Source organism: Oncorhynchus mykiss, chromosome 7 (genome assembly GCF_013265735.2).
Source record: "Oncorhynchus mykiss isolate Arlee chromosome 7, USDA_OmykA_1.1, whole genome shotgun sequence".
NCBI lineage: Eukaryota > Metazoa > Chordata > Actinopteri > Salmoniformes > Salmonidae > Oncorhynchus > Oncorhynchus mykiss.
This window is the reverse complement of record NC_048571.1, coordinates 47,153,419-47,170,519: the sequence shown is the minus strand read 5'-3', so window position 1 is coordinate 47,170,519 and position 17,101 is coordinate 47,153,419.

The window sequence follows — 17,101 nt, the reverse complement described above, 5'->3', positions numbered from 1 at the left end:
GAAATGTGAAAAAGTGAAAGACTTTCTAAAGATTCCATTTCCTATATACAGTATACTACACTATTGTCTTATTTTTCTCTGTGTGCGAGTGTGCAGGGATTTTGTTGCCTCTGAATCTGTCTATCTGAATAATATAGTATTTCAGGGGAATGTGTTTATGCACTTGGTGAAATTGGATTTGGACTGTTATTTGATACACAGTCTCCCATACCATTTGCCCACACATTGATTCAACTCATGGATGTATTGAATTTGTATTGAAAGTGTGGAATATGGGCTATATTACAAGGTTCTCATAGTGGAGGTAGTATCTGCACCTTGTACAACATTGGTTTATTCATAATTGATATGGGTTGACAGTTGAATAGAATCATATTCCCACATAGGATGTTTTCTAGTACACAGATGTTACATCATACCAAGTGTTGTTTCTCAGCCTCTGAGGCAAGATCCAATAGAACAAACTCCATCGAAGGTCAATGCAAACCTGTGTCATAATTACAGCTGTATGATAGTGCCAATCACTATCACTGCCAGGGTGTATATATGGAGAGAATCCCTTCCTTTTCCCCCCACCGCTGAGTGTGTTGAAAGTGAGGACTCAGAGAAGTGAGGTTGGATGCCATAACACACATGGATCCAGGAGTATGTGATGAGGATAAAGTGCTGATCCAGCTTCTCCTCTCTACAGCTCCTGTTACACGTATGCTGGGCCAGCCAGGCTCCTGAGAAACCTACCATGTCAGTAATCACCTCTCCATGCTGAAATATTTATGCCCTGCCTTGAAGTTAGAAAAGCTGAAAGTTCCAGTTTTCAACACAGCTTCATTAAAAGAGCTGGAGAGAGAGAGAGAGAGAGAGAGAGAGAGAGAGAGAGAGAGAGAGAGAGAGAGAGAGAGAGAGAGAGAGAGAGAGAGAGAGAGAGAGAGAGAGAGAGAGAGAGAGAGAGAGAGAGAGAGAGAGAGAGAGAGAGAGAGAGAGAGAGAGAGAGAGAGAGAGAGAGAGAGAGAGAGAGAGAGAGAGAGAGAGAGAGAGAGAGAGAGAGAGAGAGAGACTCTCTGTGCCGAAGGCGTACAGTACATTATCCCTTTTCTCTCAGGAATCGCTTTTAATTAACAGGAGAAAAGGAGGCCGTTCCTGAGGTCAGTTCCTCTCCCCTCCACCTCTTATCCACCCCCCACCCACCCCGGGTTGTGGAGGATCTCAAAGACCCATGGGAGTGGAGGCTTTTAATTGCAACTTCCATAGCATCCTGCATAGAAACCTGGTTGTTACACTTTACAGTTCCACCAATAGCGGAGCAGAAATGCCAGCAAATAGGCAGTGAAAAGTGCTCGTGACTGAGTAATAGGGATAGATTAACATAAAGAGTGTGATTAAAAGGTGGGTCAGAGGAATGTTAAGGGTGCCAGATGTAGAATACAGATTAAATTGCTAAGATGTTATTCATCACTATTTATGCCTAAAGCACAGTATTTCAAATCATACAAAGCTGGAGAATTTCCCCAAATCTTATATCCATACAAAGATACTGGTAATACAACTTAAACATATGGAGTGCAATATTACAATTATTTATAGTGGGCTCCATTTGTGCTTCAGTTCTTCTAAAGAATAGAATGACAATCTGATTCGAGGAGGGTGAAATGAGAACGCCGCAGGGGGGGCATGGCGGCCATTTTACAGGCTCCTGACCAGTTGTGCTGTTTAAAAAGATTGCGCTGATCTTAACCTTTTTTGTACAGAATGATTCTGCCACCGTTTCCTATGACCTGAAAATAGATTATGGACATCAGAACAGCTATCACTAACCTCAATTTGGATGAAGACTTCTACTTCAATGAGACGGGGGTGAAAGACAATAATAATGGCATGGAAATCCTTTTGAGTTACATATCCTTAGGAAAAGCCTATATTAGTATAAGAAGGTCATTGGTTGAAGTTTATGTCTTTATCTCTTTGTTAAATTAATATCTGGGGTATTCGTGATTTACTCAAACGTAAGGCTATTTTCCTGTGTTACAAACAGTTTAATGCAGACTTTCACTTTCTACAAGAGACTCATGCTTGCTCTTCCGATCGAGCTTTTTGGAGAAATCAATAGGGTAACGATATCTGGTAGTCATATGGCAACAACCACTCTGCAGGTGTAGCAATTTCAAGAGGTGCCATTTTAAGAGGTGCATTTAAAGGGAACGTCATCAGTAGTGGCCATTGGTTTAAATTTAACAGTTAATTTTACGTTTTTCACACTATGTTATGTTACTTACAGCCTTATTCTAAAATGAATGAAATACAAATTAAATCCTCAGCAATCTACACACAATACCCCATAATGGTGACGCAAAAACAGGTTTTTAGAAATATTTGCTATAAGCTATATAGCTATTTGCTATATAATATTTAATAAGTGTATTAAAAAATATATATATATATATATATATATATATATATATACCCTATTTACATACAGTACCAGCCAAAAGATTGGACTCATCTATAGTACTCATTCAAGGGTTTTTCTTTATTTTTTTAAATGTTCTACATTGTAGAATAATAGTGAAGACATCAAAACTATGAAATAACACATGGAATCGTGTACTAACCAAAAAAGTGTAAAATGAATAAAAATATATTTTATATTTATATTCTTCAAAGTAGCCACCCTTTGCCTTGATCACAGCTTTGCACACTCTTGTCATTCTCTCAACTAGCTTCATGAATGCATTTCAATTAACAGGTGTGCCTTGTTAAAAGTTCATTTGTGGAATTTCTTTCCTGAGCCAATCAGTTGTGTTGTGACAAGGTAGGGGTGGAATACAGGAGATAGCCCTATTTGGTAAAAGACCAAGTCCATATTATGGCAAGAACAGCTCAAATAAGCAAAGAGAAACAACAGTCCATCATTACTTTTAAGACATGAAGGTCAATCAATTTCCAACATTTCAAGAACTTTGAAAGTTTCATCAAGTGCAGTCGAAAAAACCATCAAGTGCTATGATGAAACTGGCTCTCATGAGGACCACCACAGGAAAGGAAGACCCAGAGTTACCTCTGCTGGTACCTCATTAGAGGTACCAGCCTCAGAAATTGCAGCCCAAAAAAAGGCTTCACAGAGTTCAAGTAACAGACACATCTCAACATCATCTGTTCAGAGGAGACTGCGTGAATCAAGCCCTCATGGTCGAATTGCTGCAAAGAAACCACTACTAAAGGACACTAATAAGAAAAGATTTGCTTTGGCCAAGAAACACGAGGAATGGACTTAGACCAGGTGGAAAATTTGAGATTTCCAAATTTGAGATTTTTGGTGTCAACCGCCGTGTCATTGTCAGATGCAGAGTAGGTGAATGGAAAAGAGTAGTTGATCACCTCATCTTGTTTGCGCTTATTGGAACTATCATTTGTTTTTCAACAGGTCAATGACCCAAAACACACCTTCAGGCTGTGTAAGGGCTATTTTACCAAGAAGTAGTGTGAATGAGTGCTGCATCAGATGACCTGGCCTCCACAATCACCTAACCTCAACTCAATTGAGATGGTTTGGGATGAGTTGGACCACAGTGTGAAGGAAAAGCAGCCAACAAGTGCTCAGCATATAGTTGTGGCCAAAGGTTTTGAAAATGACACAAATATTAAGTCTGCTGCCTCAAATTGTATGATGGCAATTTGCAAATACTCCAGAATGTTATGAAGAGTGATCAGATGAATTGCAATTAATTGCAAAGTCCCTCTTTGCCATGCAAATTAACTGAACCCCCCCAAAACATTTCCAATGCATTCAGCCCTGCCACAAAATGACCAGCTGACATCATGTCAGTGATTCTCTCGTTAACACAGGTGTGAGTGTTGACAAGGATAAGGCTGGAGATCACTCTGTCATGCTGATTGAGTTCGAATAACAGACTGGAAGCTTCAAAAGGAGGGTGGTGCTTGGAATCAATGTTCTTCCTCTGTCAACCATGGTTACCTGCAAGGAAACACGTGCCGTCATCATTGCTTTGCACAAAAAGGGCTTCACAGGCAAGGATATTGCTGCCAGTAAGATTGCACCAAAATCATCCATTTATCGGATCATGAAGAACTTCAAGGAAAGCGGTTCAATTGTTGTGAGGAAAGCTTCAGGGCACCCAAGAAAGTCCAGCAAGCGCCAGGACCGTCTCCTAAAGTTGATTCAGCTGCAGGATTGGGGCACCACCAGTACTTAGCTTGCTCAGGAATGGCAGCAGGCAGGTGTGAGTGCATCTGCACGCATCTCCACTTCTATCCAGGAAAAACACCAGGTACAGACTGATATTCTGCAAAAGGTACAGAGATTGGGCTGCTGAGGACTGGGGTATAGTCATTTTCTCTGATGAATCCCCTTTCCCATTGTTTGGGGCATCCGGAAAAAAGCTTGTCCGGAGAAGAGGTGAGCGCTACCATCAGTCCTGTGTCATGCAAGCAGTAAAGCATCCTGAGACCATTCATGTGTGGGGTTGCTTCTCAGCCAAGGGAGTGGGCTCACTCACAATTTTTCCACATCCTCCAAGAGCAACTTCTCCCAACCATCCAGGAACAGTTTGGTGATGAACAATGCCTTTTCCAGCATGATGGAGCACCTTGCCATAAGGCAAAAGTGATAACTAAGTGGCTCGGGGAACAAAACATCGATATTTTGGGTCCATGGCCAGGAAACTCCCCAGACCTTAATCCCATTGAGAACTTGTGGTCAATCCTCAAGAGGTTGGACAAACAAAACCCCACAAATTCTGACAAACTCCAAGCATTGATTATGCAAGAATAAGCTGCCATCAGACAGGATGTGGCCCAGAAGTTAATTGACAGCATGCCAGAGCGGATTACAGAGGTCTTGAAAAAGAAGGGTCAACACTGCAAATTTTGACTCTTTGCATCAACTTCATGTAATTGTCAATAAAAGCCTTTGACACTTATGAAATGCTTGTAATTATACTTCAGTATTCCATAGAGGCATCTGACAAAAATATCTAAAGACACTGATGCAGCAAACTTTGTGAAAATTTACTATTTGTGTCATTCTCAAAACTTTTGGCCAAGACTGTACAGTGCCTTGCAAAAGTATTCATCCCCCTTGGCTTTTTTACTATTTTGTTGCATTACAACCAGTAATTTAAATAGATTTTTGGGGGGATTTCATGTAATGGACATACACAAAATTCTCAAAATTGGTGAAGTGAAATTTTAAAAAATAACCTGTTTCATAAAATAAAAATGTAAAAAATAATGGAAAAGTGGTGTGTGCAAATGTATTCACCCTCTTTGCTATGAAGCTCCTAATTAAGATCTGGTGCAACCAATTACAGTCAGAAGTCACATAATTCGTTTTAAAAAGTCCACCTGTGTTTCACAATAAAACATATTTTGCATCTTCAAAGTGGTAGGCATGTTGTGTAAATCAAATGATACAAACCCCCAAAAATCTATTTTAATTCCAGGTTGTAAGGCAACAAAATTGTAAAAATACTTTCGCAAGCCAATGTATGTAGGAACTGCTTCAAAGCTGTTGGAAAAGCATTCCTCATGAAGCTGGTTGAGAGAATGCCAAGAGTGTGCAAAGTTGTCATCAAGGCAAAGGGTTGCTAGTTTGAAGAATCTCAAATATACAATATTTTGATTTGTTTAACACTTGTTTTGATTACTACATTAATTCCATATGCGTTTTTTCATAGTGTTGATGTATTACTATTATTCTACAATGTAGAAACGAGTCCAAAAAAATAAAAACTCTTGAATGAGTAGGTGTGTCCAAACTTTTGACTGGTAATTTATATGTATATATATATATATATATATATATATATATATATATATATATATATATATATTTAAAGAGTGCGGCACCCTTAGCACCCCTACTTCCCGCGGCTATGCCTTGACCGCAAAGCACAACAGAGGATGGTGGGACAACCCAGTACATCACTGGGGCAGAGCTCCCTCCCATTCAGAACCTCTATATCAGGCGGTGTTAGAGGAAGGCCTGAAAAACAGGCTCAGAGATATCTTCTACCCCCAAGTCATAAGAATGCTAAATAGCCAGACTACTAAATCGTCAAATAATTGTACCCAAACTATCTGCACTGACTCTGTCTTGCACTGACCCACTTGCACACTCACTAAAAAGTACGTGTCACGCCCTGATCTGTATCACCTGTCCCTGTGTCTCCACCCCCTCCAGGTGTCGCTTATTTTCCCCATTATATTTATCCCTGTGTTTCCTGTCTCTCTGTGCCAGTTCGTCTTGTATGTTTCCAAGTCAACCTGAGGTTTTCCCGTCCTCCTGTTCTTTGCAGTTCTCCTTTTACTAGTCCTCCCGGTTTTTACCCTTGCCTGTTATTGGACTCTGTACCTGCCTGCCTGACCATTCTGCCTTCCATGACCAAGGGCCTGTCTGCCGCTCTGTACCTCCTGGACTCTGATCTGGTTTTGACCTTTTGCCTGTCCACAACCATTCTCTTGCCTACTCTTTTTGGATTAATAAACATTGTAAGACTCCAATCTTCTGCCTCCTGTGTCTGCATTTAGGTCTCGCCGAGATTTGGTGACGAATATGAAGCGAGGGCCAGCCAACTAGAGCATAAAGGTCATAGTGGTGGGTAGTATAGGGGGCTTTGGTGACAAAACGGATGGCACTGTGATAGACTGCATCCAATTTGCTGAGTGTGACAAATAACATTTGCTTTGATTTGATAAAGAGTTCAGGCGTGACATTTTAAAGCAGTATCGGAATGCCCTGACCAGAACAATGTTACTGTAACTCGGGCCCCATGAGGGGACAGCTGAAATCCAGATACAGAAGTTTAAAGTTGATTTTATCTCTCCCTATTGAAACATACAGCAGCTGGTTTCAGAATTCATGCAGGAGCAGTTTGGCGGAGGAGTCAAGATTTCGCTGTCTGAGCAGTATATAGGAGAAGCATTATACAATGTAGCCACAAACTCAATACAGACTGCGTGGAAATACTCACATTGATGCCTTTGAACATTTGATTTTTTTATTTCACCTTTATTTAACCAGGTAGGCCAGTTGAGAACAAGTTCTCATTTACAACTGCGACCTGGCCAAGATAAATCATAGCAGTGCGACAAAAAGAACAGCACAGAGTTACACATGGCATAAACAAACAGTCAATAACACAATAGAAAATGTGTATGCAGTTTGTGCAAATGAAGTAAGGAGGTAAGTCAATAAATAGGCCATAGTGGTGAAGTAATTACAATTTAGCAATTGAACACTGGAGTGAAAGATGTGCAGAAGAGGATGTGCAAGTAGAAATTCTGGTGAACAAAAGAGCAGAAAAAAACTAAAAACAAATATGAGGATAAGGTAGGTTACTTGGATGGGCAATTTACAGATGGGCTATGTACAGCTGCAGCGATCGGTAAGTTGCTCTGACAGCCGATGCTTGAAGTTAGTGAGGGAGATATATGACACCAACTTCAGTGATTTTTTTTTCAATTCGTTCCAATCATTGGCAGCAGAGAACTGGAAGGAAAGGCGGCCAAAGGGGGTGTTGGCGTTTGGGATGACCAGTGAGATATACAGTGGGGCAAAAAAGTATTTAGTCAGCCACCAATTGTGCAAGTTCTCCCACTTAAAAAGATGAGAGAGGCCTGTAATTTTCATCATAGGTACACTTCAACTATGACAGATAAAATGAGAAGAAAAAAAATCCAGAAAATCACATTGTAGGATTTTTAATGAATTTATTTGCAAATTATGGTGGAAAATAAGTATTTGGTCACCTACAAACAAGCAAGATTTCTGGCTCTCACAGACATGTAACTTCTTCTTTAAGAGGCTTCTCTGTCCTCCACTCGTTACCTGTATTAATGGCACCTGTTTGAACTTGTTATCAGTATAAAAGACACCTGTCCACAACCTCAAACAGTCACACTCCAAACTCCACTATGGCCAAGACCAAAGAGCTGTCAAAGGACACCAGAAACAAAATTGTAAACCTGCACCAGGCTGGGAAGACTGAATCTGCAATAGGTAAGCAGCTTGGTTTGAAGAAATCAACTGTGGGAGCAATTATTAGGAAATGGAAGACATACAAGACCACTGATAATCTCCTTCGATCTGGGGCTCCACGCAAGATCTCACACCGTGGGGTCAAAATGATCACAAGAACGGTGAGCAAAAATCCCAGAACCACATGGGGGGACCTAGTGAATGACCTGCAGAGAGCTGGGACCAAAGTAACAAAGCCTACCATCAGTAACACACTACGCCGCCAGGGACTCAAATCCTGCAGTGCCAGATGTGTCCCCCTGCTTAAGCCAGTACATGTCCAGGCCCGTCTGAAGTTTGCTAGAGAGCATTTGGATGATCCAGAAGAAGATTGGGAGAATGTCATATGGTCAGATGAAACCAAAATGTAACTTTTTGGTAAAAACTCAACTCGTCGTGTTTGGAGGACAAAGAATGCTGAGTTACATCCAAAGAACACCATACCTACTGTGAAGCATGGTGGTGGATACATCATGCTTTGGAGCTGTTTTTCTGCAAAGGGACCAGGACGACTGATCCGTGTAAAGGAAAGAATGAATGGGGCCATGTATCGTGAGATTTTGGGTGAAAACCTCCTTCCATCAGCAAGGGCATTGAAGATGAAACGTGGCTGGGTCTTTCAGCATGACAATGATCCCAAACACACCGCCCGGGCAACGAAGGGGTGGATTCGTAAGAAGCATTTCAAGGTCCTGGAGTGGCCTAGCCAGTCTCCAGATCTCAACCTCATAGAAAATCTTTGGAGAGAGTTGAAAGTCCGTGTTGCCCAGCAACAGCCCCAAAACATCACTGCTCTAGAGGAGATTTGCATGGAAGAATGGGCCAAAATACCAGCAACAGTGTGTGAAAACCTTGTGAAGTCTTACAGAAAATGTTAGACCTCTGTCATTGCCAACAAAGGGTATATAACAAAGTATTGAGAGAAACTTTTGTTATTGACCAAATACTTATTTTCCACCATAATTTGCAAATAAATTCATTAAAAACCCTACAATGTGATTTTCTGGATTTTTTTTTTCTCATTTTGTCTGTCATATTTGAAGTGTACCTATGATGAAAATTACAGGCCTCTCTCATCTTTTTAAGTGGGAGAACTTGCACAATTGGTGGCTGACTAAATACTTTTTTGCCCCACTGTACCTGCTGGAGAGCATGCTACGGGTGGGTGTTGCTATGGTGACCAGTGAGCTGAGATATGGTGGAGCTTTACCTACCAAAGACTTATAGATGACCTGGAGCCAGTGAGTTTAGCGATAAATATGTAGCGAGGACCAGCCAATGAGAGCATACCGGTTGCAGTGGTGGGTAGTATATGGGGCTTTGGTGACAAAACGGATGGCACTGTGACAGACTGCATCCAATTTTCTGAGTAGAGTGTTGGAGGCTATTTTGTAAATGACATTGCCGAAGTCAAGGATCGGCAGGATAGTCAGTTTTATGAGAGTATGTTTGGCACCATGTGTGAAGAAGGCGTGGTTGCGAGATAGGAAGCTGATTCTAGATTAAAGTTTGGATTGGAGATGCTTAATGTGAGTCTGGAAGGAGAGTTTACAGTCTAGCCAGACACCTAGGTATTTATAGTTGTCCACATATTCTAAGTCAGAACCGTCCAGCATAGTGATGCTAGGCGGGCAGGCGGGTGCGGGCAGAGATTGGTTGAAAATCATGCATTGAGTTTTACTAGCGTTTAAGTGCAGTTGGAGGCCACTGAAGGAGTGTTGAATGGCATTGAAGCTCGTTTGGAGGTTTGTTAACAGTGTCCAAAGAAGGGCCAGATGTATACAGAATGGTGTCGTCTGCGTAGAGGTGGTTCAAAGAGTAACTCGCAGCAAGAGCGACATTATTGATATATACTGAGAAAAGAGTCGACCCGAGAATTGAACCCTGTGGCACCCCCGCAGAGACAGAGGTCCGGACAACAGGCCCTCCGATTTGACACACTGAACTCTGTCTGATAAGTAGTTAGTGAGGCAGTCATAAGAGATACGAAGGCGGTTGAGTCTGCTGATAAGAATACGGTGATTGACAGAGTCGAAAGCCTTGGCCAGGTCGATGAAGACGCCTGCATAGTACTGTTTTTTATCGATGGTGGTTATGATATCGTTTAGGACCTTGAGCGTGGCTGAGGTACACCCGTGACCAACTCGGAAACCGGATGGCATAGCGGAGAAGGTACAGTGGGATTTGAGAAGGTCGGTGATCTGTTTGTTCTCTTGGCTTTCAAAGACTTTAGAATGGCATGGCAGGATGGATATACTGTAGGTCTGTAACAGTTTGGGTCTAGAGTGTCTCCCCCTTTGAAGAGGGGGATGACCACGGCCGCTTTCCAATCTTTAGGAATCTCAGACGATACGAAAGAGAGGTTGAACAGACTAGTAATAGGGGTTGCAACAATTGCGGCAAATAATTTTAGGAAGAGGGGGTCCAGATTGTCTAGCCCAGCTAATTTGTAGGGTTCCTAATTTTGCAGCTCTTTCAGGACGTCAGCTGTAAGGATTTGGGTGAAGGAGAAGCTGGGGGAGGCTTGGGCAAGTTGCTGCGGGGGGTGCAGAGCTGTTGGCCGGGGTTGGGGTGGCCAGGTGGAAAGTATGGCCAGCCGTAGAGAAATGCTCATTGAAATTCTCGATTATTGTGGATTTATCGGTGGTGACAGTTTTTCCTGACTTCCCTGAAAAGTTTAATGTTGCGGGGACTATTCGAGGCTAGTGCAGGGCGCCACAGGATGTTTTTGTACTGGTCAAGGGCAGTCAAGTTTGGAGTGAACCAAGGGCTGTTCTTAGTTCTACATTTTTTAAAAGGGGCATGCTTATTTAAGATGGTGAGGAAGGTACTTTTGAAGAACAACCAGGCATCCTATACTGACGGGATGAGGTCAATATCCTACTAGGATACCCGGGCCAGGTCGATTAGAAAGGCCTGCTTGCAGAAGTGTTTTAGGGAGCGTTTGACAGTGAAGAGGGGTGGTCGTTTGACCGCGGACCCATAATGGACGCAGGCAATGAGGCAGTGATCGCTGAGATCCTGGTTGAAAACAGCAGAGGTGTATTTAGAGGGCAAGTTGGTCAGGATGATATCTATGTGGGTGCCCATGTTTACGGATTTGGGGTTGTACCTGGTAGGTTCATTGATCATTTGTGTGAGATTGAGGGCATCTATCTTAGATTGTAGGATGGCTGGGGTGTTAAGCATGTCCCAGTTTAGGTCACCTAACAGTAACATCTAATTTAGTTGGGTGGCATCTTTAGCCTATTGCTGAGTGTTTTCTCTCAGTTTGACCACATTAATCAGCTATGAGTGCCACCTGTATTTAATGGCGTACTGTTATTGAGAGAGAAATAAATAGATATTCTCTTTGATATGTAACACCAACATCAAAGGCATTTCAACAGTGAGACAAAATGGTAAAACGTCAACTATCCAGAATGTCCTAAAATGAGTAATCTAATGCAATGCATCGAGGACGTCGTCCCCACAGTGACTGTACGTACATATCCCAACTAGAAGCCATGGATTACAGGAAACATTCACACTGAGCTAAAGGATAGAGCTGCCGCTTTCAAAATGTTGGACTCTAACCCGGAAGCTTACAAGAAATCCTGCTATGCCCTGCGACGAACCATCAAACAGGCAAAGCGTCAATACAGGGCTAAGATTGAATCATACTACACTGGCTCTGACGCTCGTCTTATGTGGCAGGGCTCGCAAACTATTACAGACTACAAAGGGAAGCATAGCCGCGAGCTGCCCAGTGACACAAGCCTACCAGACGAGCTAAATCACTTATATGCTCGCTTTGAGGCAAGCAACACTGAGGCATGCATGAGAGCATCAGCTGTTCCGGACGACTGTGTGATCACGCTCTCTGTAGCCGACATGGGTAAGACCTTTAAACAGGTCAACATACACAAGGATGCGGGGCCAGACGGATTACCAGGACGTGTGCTCCGGATATGTGCTGACCAACTGGCAGGTGTCTTCACTGACATTTTCTACATGTCCCTGTTTGAGTCTGTAATACCAACATGTTTCAAGCAGACCACCATAGTCCCTGTGCCCAAGAACACAAAGGCAACCTGCCTAAATGACTACAGACCCGTAGCACTCACGTCCGTAGCCATGAAGTGCTTTTAAAGAACGTTTATAGCTCACATCAACACCATTATCCCAGAACCCCTAGACACACTCAAATTTGCATACCGCTCAAACAGATTCACAGATGATGCAATCTCTATTGCACTCCACACTGCCCTTTCCCACCTGGACAAAAGGAACACCTACGTGAGAATGCTATTCATTGACTACAGCTCAGCGTTCAACACCATAGTACCCTCAAAGCTCATCACTAAGCTAAGGATCCTGGGACTAAACACCTCCCTCTGCAACTGGATCCTGGACTTCCTGACGGCCTCCCCTGGTGGTGAGGGTAGGTAGCAACACGCTGATCCTCAACACTGGAACTCCCCAGGGGTGCGTGCTCAGTCCACTCCTGTACTCCCTGTTCACCCACGACTGCATGGTCAGTCACGACCACAACACCATCATTAAGTTTGCAGACGACACAACAGTGATAGGCCTGATCACCGCCAAAGATGAGACAGCTTTTTGGGAGGAGGTCAGAGACCTGGCCGGGTGGTGCCAGAACAACAACCTATCCCTCAACGTAACCAAGACTAAGGAGATGATTGTGGACAGGTTGAGAGCTTCAAGTTACTTGGTGTCCACATCAACAACAAACTAGAATGGTCCAAACACACCAAGACAGTCGTGAAGAGGGCACGACAAAGCCTATTCCCCCTCAGGATACTAAAAAGATTTGGCATGGGTCCTGAGATCCTCAAAAGGATTTATACAGTTGCAACATCGAGAGCGTGACTGGTTGCATCACTGCCTGTTACGGCAATTGCTCGGCCTCTGACCGCAAGGCACTACAAAGGGTAGTGCGTATGGCCCAGTACATCACTGGGGCTAAGCTGCCTGCCATCCAGGACCTCTACACCAGGCGGTGTCAGAGGAAGGCCCTAAAAATTGTCAAAGACCCCAGCCACCCCTGTTATAGACTGTTCTCTCTACTATCGCATGGCAAGCGGTACCAGAGTGCCAAGTATAGGACCAAACGTTTTCTCAACATTTTTTACCCCCAAGCCACAAGACTCCTGAACAGGTAATCAAATGGCTACCCTAACTATTTGCATTGCGATTCCTCCCAACCCCCCCCCCCAACCCCTCTTTTTACGCTGCTGCTACTCTCTGTTTAAAATATATGCATAGTCACTTTAGCTATACATTCATGTACATACTACCTCCAATTGGGCCAACCAACCAATGCTCCCGCACATTGGCTAACCCGGCTATCTGCATTGTGTCCCACCCACCACCCGCCAACCCCTCTTTTACACTACTGCTACTCTCTGTTCATCATATATGCATAGTCACTTTAACCATATCTACATGTACATACTACCTTAACCAGCATGACTAACCGGTGTCTGTATGTAGCCTCGCTACTTTTATAGCCTCGCTACTGTATATAGCCTGTTTTTTTACTGTTGTTTTTATTTCTTTACCTACTTATTGTTCACCTAATACCCTTTTGCACTATTGGTTAGAGCCTGTAAGTAAGCATTTCACTGTAAGGTTTCTGCACTGTAAGGTTTCACCTGTTATATTCGGCACACGTGACAAATACACTTTGATTTGATTTGCAGTACTATATGGATCTTTATTTAGCTTACCCCAACCTAGTCCACACAGTTTCAAATCTTATCATTATGATTTTTTTATTTAAAAGGACAGTCAAACATGTGATTTTCCTCTTCTTCTTTTTTTCTCTATGTTTCCACGCTATGAGGTTGAAATAATACTCTGAAATTGTGAAAATTATGATAATGCCCTTTTAGAGTAAGCGCTTTTAAAGGGCTAAGTGGGGTTGGCTCAAGTCTAGGCAATCCTATCAGGGCTGTGTATGTAAATATATTATATACATTTGTATCAACACACCCACATGATCAGACGGAGCATTTCAATGGCAAAAGGAGGCTCAGGGAAATAAATGATAAAAAATATATATTTAGAGTTATTTTCATGAAATGAACACACAATGATTTATTAGACATAAAGAACTTACAAAATGTATAGCTTAGATACTTGATGTAAAAAACATTCATTCACACCTCTTGCACCACTAATCCATTTTCACATTTAGCAGTAAACGAAAACCATTTGGGTAGTCAGTAGGAAACCTAGGAGCCTAGTTTGTGGTGCCACAGCATGATGTGTATCTCCCCTGAGTCATGGCGGCAGGAAGGCAGACGGGTGGTGGTGCACTCATTACCACATGGCTGACCTGCCCCTCGCCCAAGGGTACACAGACGGTCACCACCGAGCGTCAGACACCACTTAACGATCCAGCTCACTCAGAGGGAGACACAGGTTACTATTCCTGACTGTCAGGAATATTTGTTCTGTCGACCGGACACTGATTTTGGGATGGGTCGGCCGATGTGGGAACAGCCTCTGCTAACCTCAATCGACTGTACTGTGGAGATGGACTCCGCTGGGGGAGTGCCCCTGGCAGGAACACAACTTCACCTCTGCTATAGTGGTTCACTGCTCAAAAGGCCACGTCTTTCGGCAAATGCATTTTTTAAAGCCTTCGAAAGGCTTTTAGAAAGCATTTTTAAATGTAGTTGAAGTGGATGGTGCCCATTTTTGCCAGCTCCTCCTCAACTTTGCTATTTAGTTTTATATTTTCATGTTAATTCTTACTTTATCTCACATGTGCTCCCTCTCCGGCCTATAGCTCGCCAGGCTGCTCATTATGGCGCACACCTGTCACCATCATTATGCGCATCTTCGCATAATGACACTCATCTGGACTCCATCATCTCCTTGATTACCTGCCCTATATATATGTCACTCCCTTTGGTTTCTTCCCCAGTCGCCATTGTTTCTGTTTCATGTTGGTGCGCTGTTTGTGTTTCTTGTTTTGTTCATTTATTTATTAAATGTATTCATTCCCTGAACTTGCTTCCCGACTCTCAGCGTACACATCGTTACAGAATGACAACTCAAAGGGAAGCATCAGGGAGTGTTTTTTTGTGTGTTTGAGGCGATGTCAGGTCCGGGTGTTGGAGCCAGAGCCACCTGGGAGGCCTCAGTCAGTTTGTAGGCTCCCATGCATCAGCTGGTTCGATAGGCTCCCATGCCTAACCTGGATGAACAGGTTTCCGTGCCTCAGCCGAGACAACCTGAGAGGTCTCAGCCAGTTCATCAGGCTCTTACTCCTCAGCGAAGGCGACCGGTCTGCTCCGGATCCACAGGATCGTCATCTTGGTTGGCTTCCTGCGGCTGGAGTCGCGCGTCAGGGAGGGGGTACTGTCACGTGTGCTCCGGCCTCGAGGACACCAGGCTGCTCGTTATGGCACACACCTTTCACCATCGTTAAGCGCATCTGCGCATAATGACACTCACCTGGACTCCATCACCTCCTTGATTACCTGCCCTTTATATGTCACTCCCTTTGGTTTCTTCCCCAGTCATGATTGTTTCTGTTGCTGTTTCATGTCGGTGCGCTGTTTGTGTTTCTTGTTTTGTTCATTTATTTATAAAATGTATTCAATCCCTGAACTTGCTTCCCAACTCTCAGCGTTCATTGTTACACTTTCTTTGTACAGAATGTTTCTGCTATTATTTCTCACGACCTCCAAGCACTTTTGAACAGATTGACTGTTACTAGCCTTAACTTCGTCCTGGAATCTTTGTTTACTCCTTACTCGGTCCAACTCATCGGCATACCTGGCATCCTACCTAGGAAGTGGCGCCGCTGTAAGCGTGGAAGAAGAGTGAGCGTTCTGGTAAGACTGAGACACTGTGAAAACCACCATCCCCCTTCCGAGTATTCTTCTGGCCAATGTCCAGTCACTGGACAATAAGCTGGACCTTCTCAGAGTGAGGCTAACCTTCCAATGAGAAATTAGGAATTGTAAAGTCATGGAGTCACTCACTGAGACATGGCTCTTTCTATCGATACCTGACTCAGCCATTCAGCCTAAGGCATATTCCATTCATCGGTTGGATCGAGCAAAGGACTCAGGAAAAAACAGAGGGGGATGGGTATGCTTCATGATCAACAACTCCTGTTGTTCTACATTCCACCACTAACTGTCACCAATTTGGCACTCAACGAACTGGATGGGACTATAAACAAGCAGGAAACCTGAGCGGAGTTTCACCGAAGATCCATCGGTACATCTCTTGCCCTACGTGAGTCAAAAACACGTTGGACCACTGTTATTCCCCCTTCCAGGAAGGATATAAGGCACTCCCTCATCTCCGCTTTGGCAAATCAAGTCAGGCCTCTATCCTGTTGCTACCCACCAGGGGAGGACGACTCATAATAATGGGTGTAATGGAGCAAATGGAATGCCATCACACGTAATACATGTATTTGATACCATTCCACGTATTCTGTTCCAGCCATTACCACGAGCCTGTCCTTCCCATTTAAGGTTCCACCAACCTCCTGTGCTAACCAATTATAGGCAGAGGCTGAAACAGGAGGAGCCTGTGGTAAGATCTATTCAATGCTGGTTTTATTAGTCATGTGTACAGGATACGCATGGTACTGTATACATCGTACAACGAACTGCTTACATGCAGGTTCCTTCACGACAATACAACAAAAATAAGAAATAAGAAAAGATAAGAATATGAGCATAAAGTAAGACTATAATAATACATTTCAAATCAAAACCAAATCAAACTTTATTTGTTACATGTGTCAAAGACAAGTGTAGACCTTACTGTGAAATGCTTACTTACAAGCTCTTAACCAATAGTGCAGTTCAAGAAAGACTTAAAAAAATATTTGGAAAAATAAAGTAAAAAATAATAAAAAGTAACACAATAAAAAAACAACAACAAGGCTATATACAGAGGGTACCAGTACCGAGTCAATTTGCAGGAGTAAAGGTTAGTCGAGGTAATTTGTACATGGAGGTAGGGGTGAAGTGACTATGCATAGATAACAAACAGCGAGTAGCAGCAGTGTACAAAACAAATGCGGGGGAT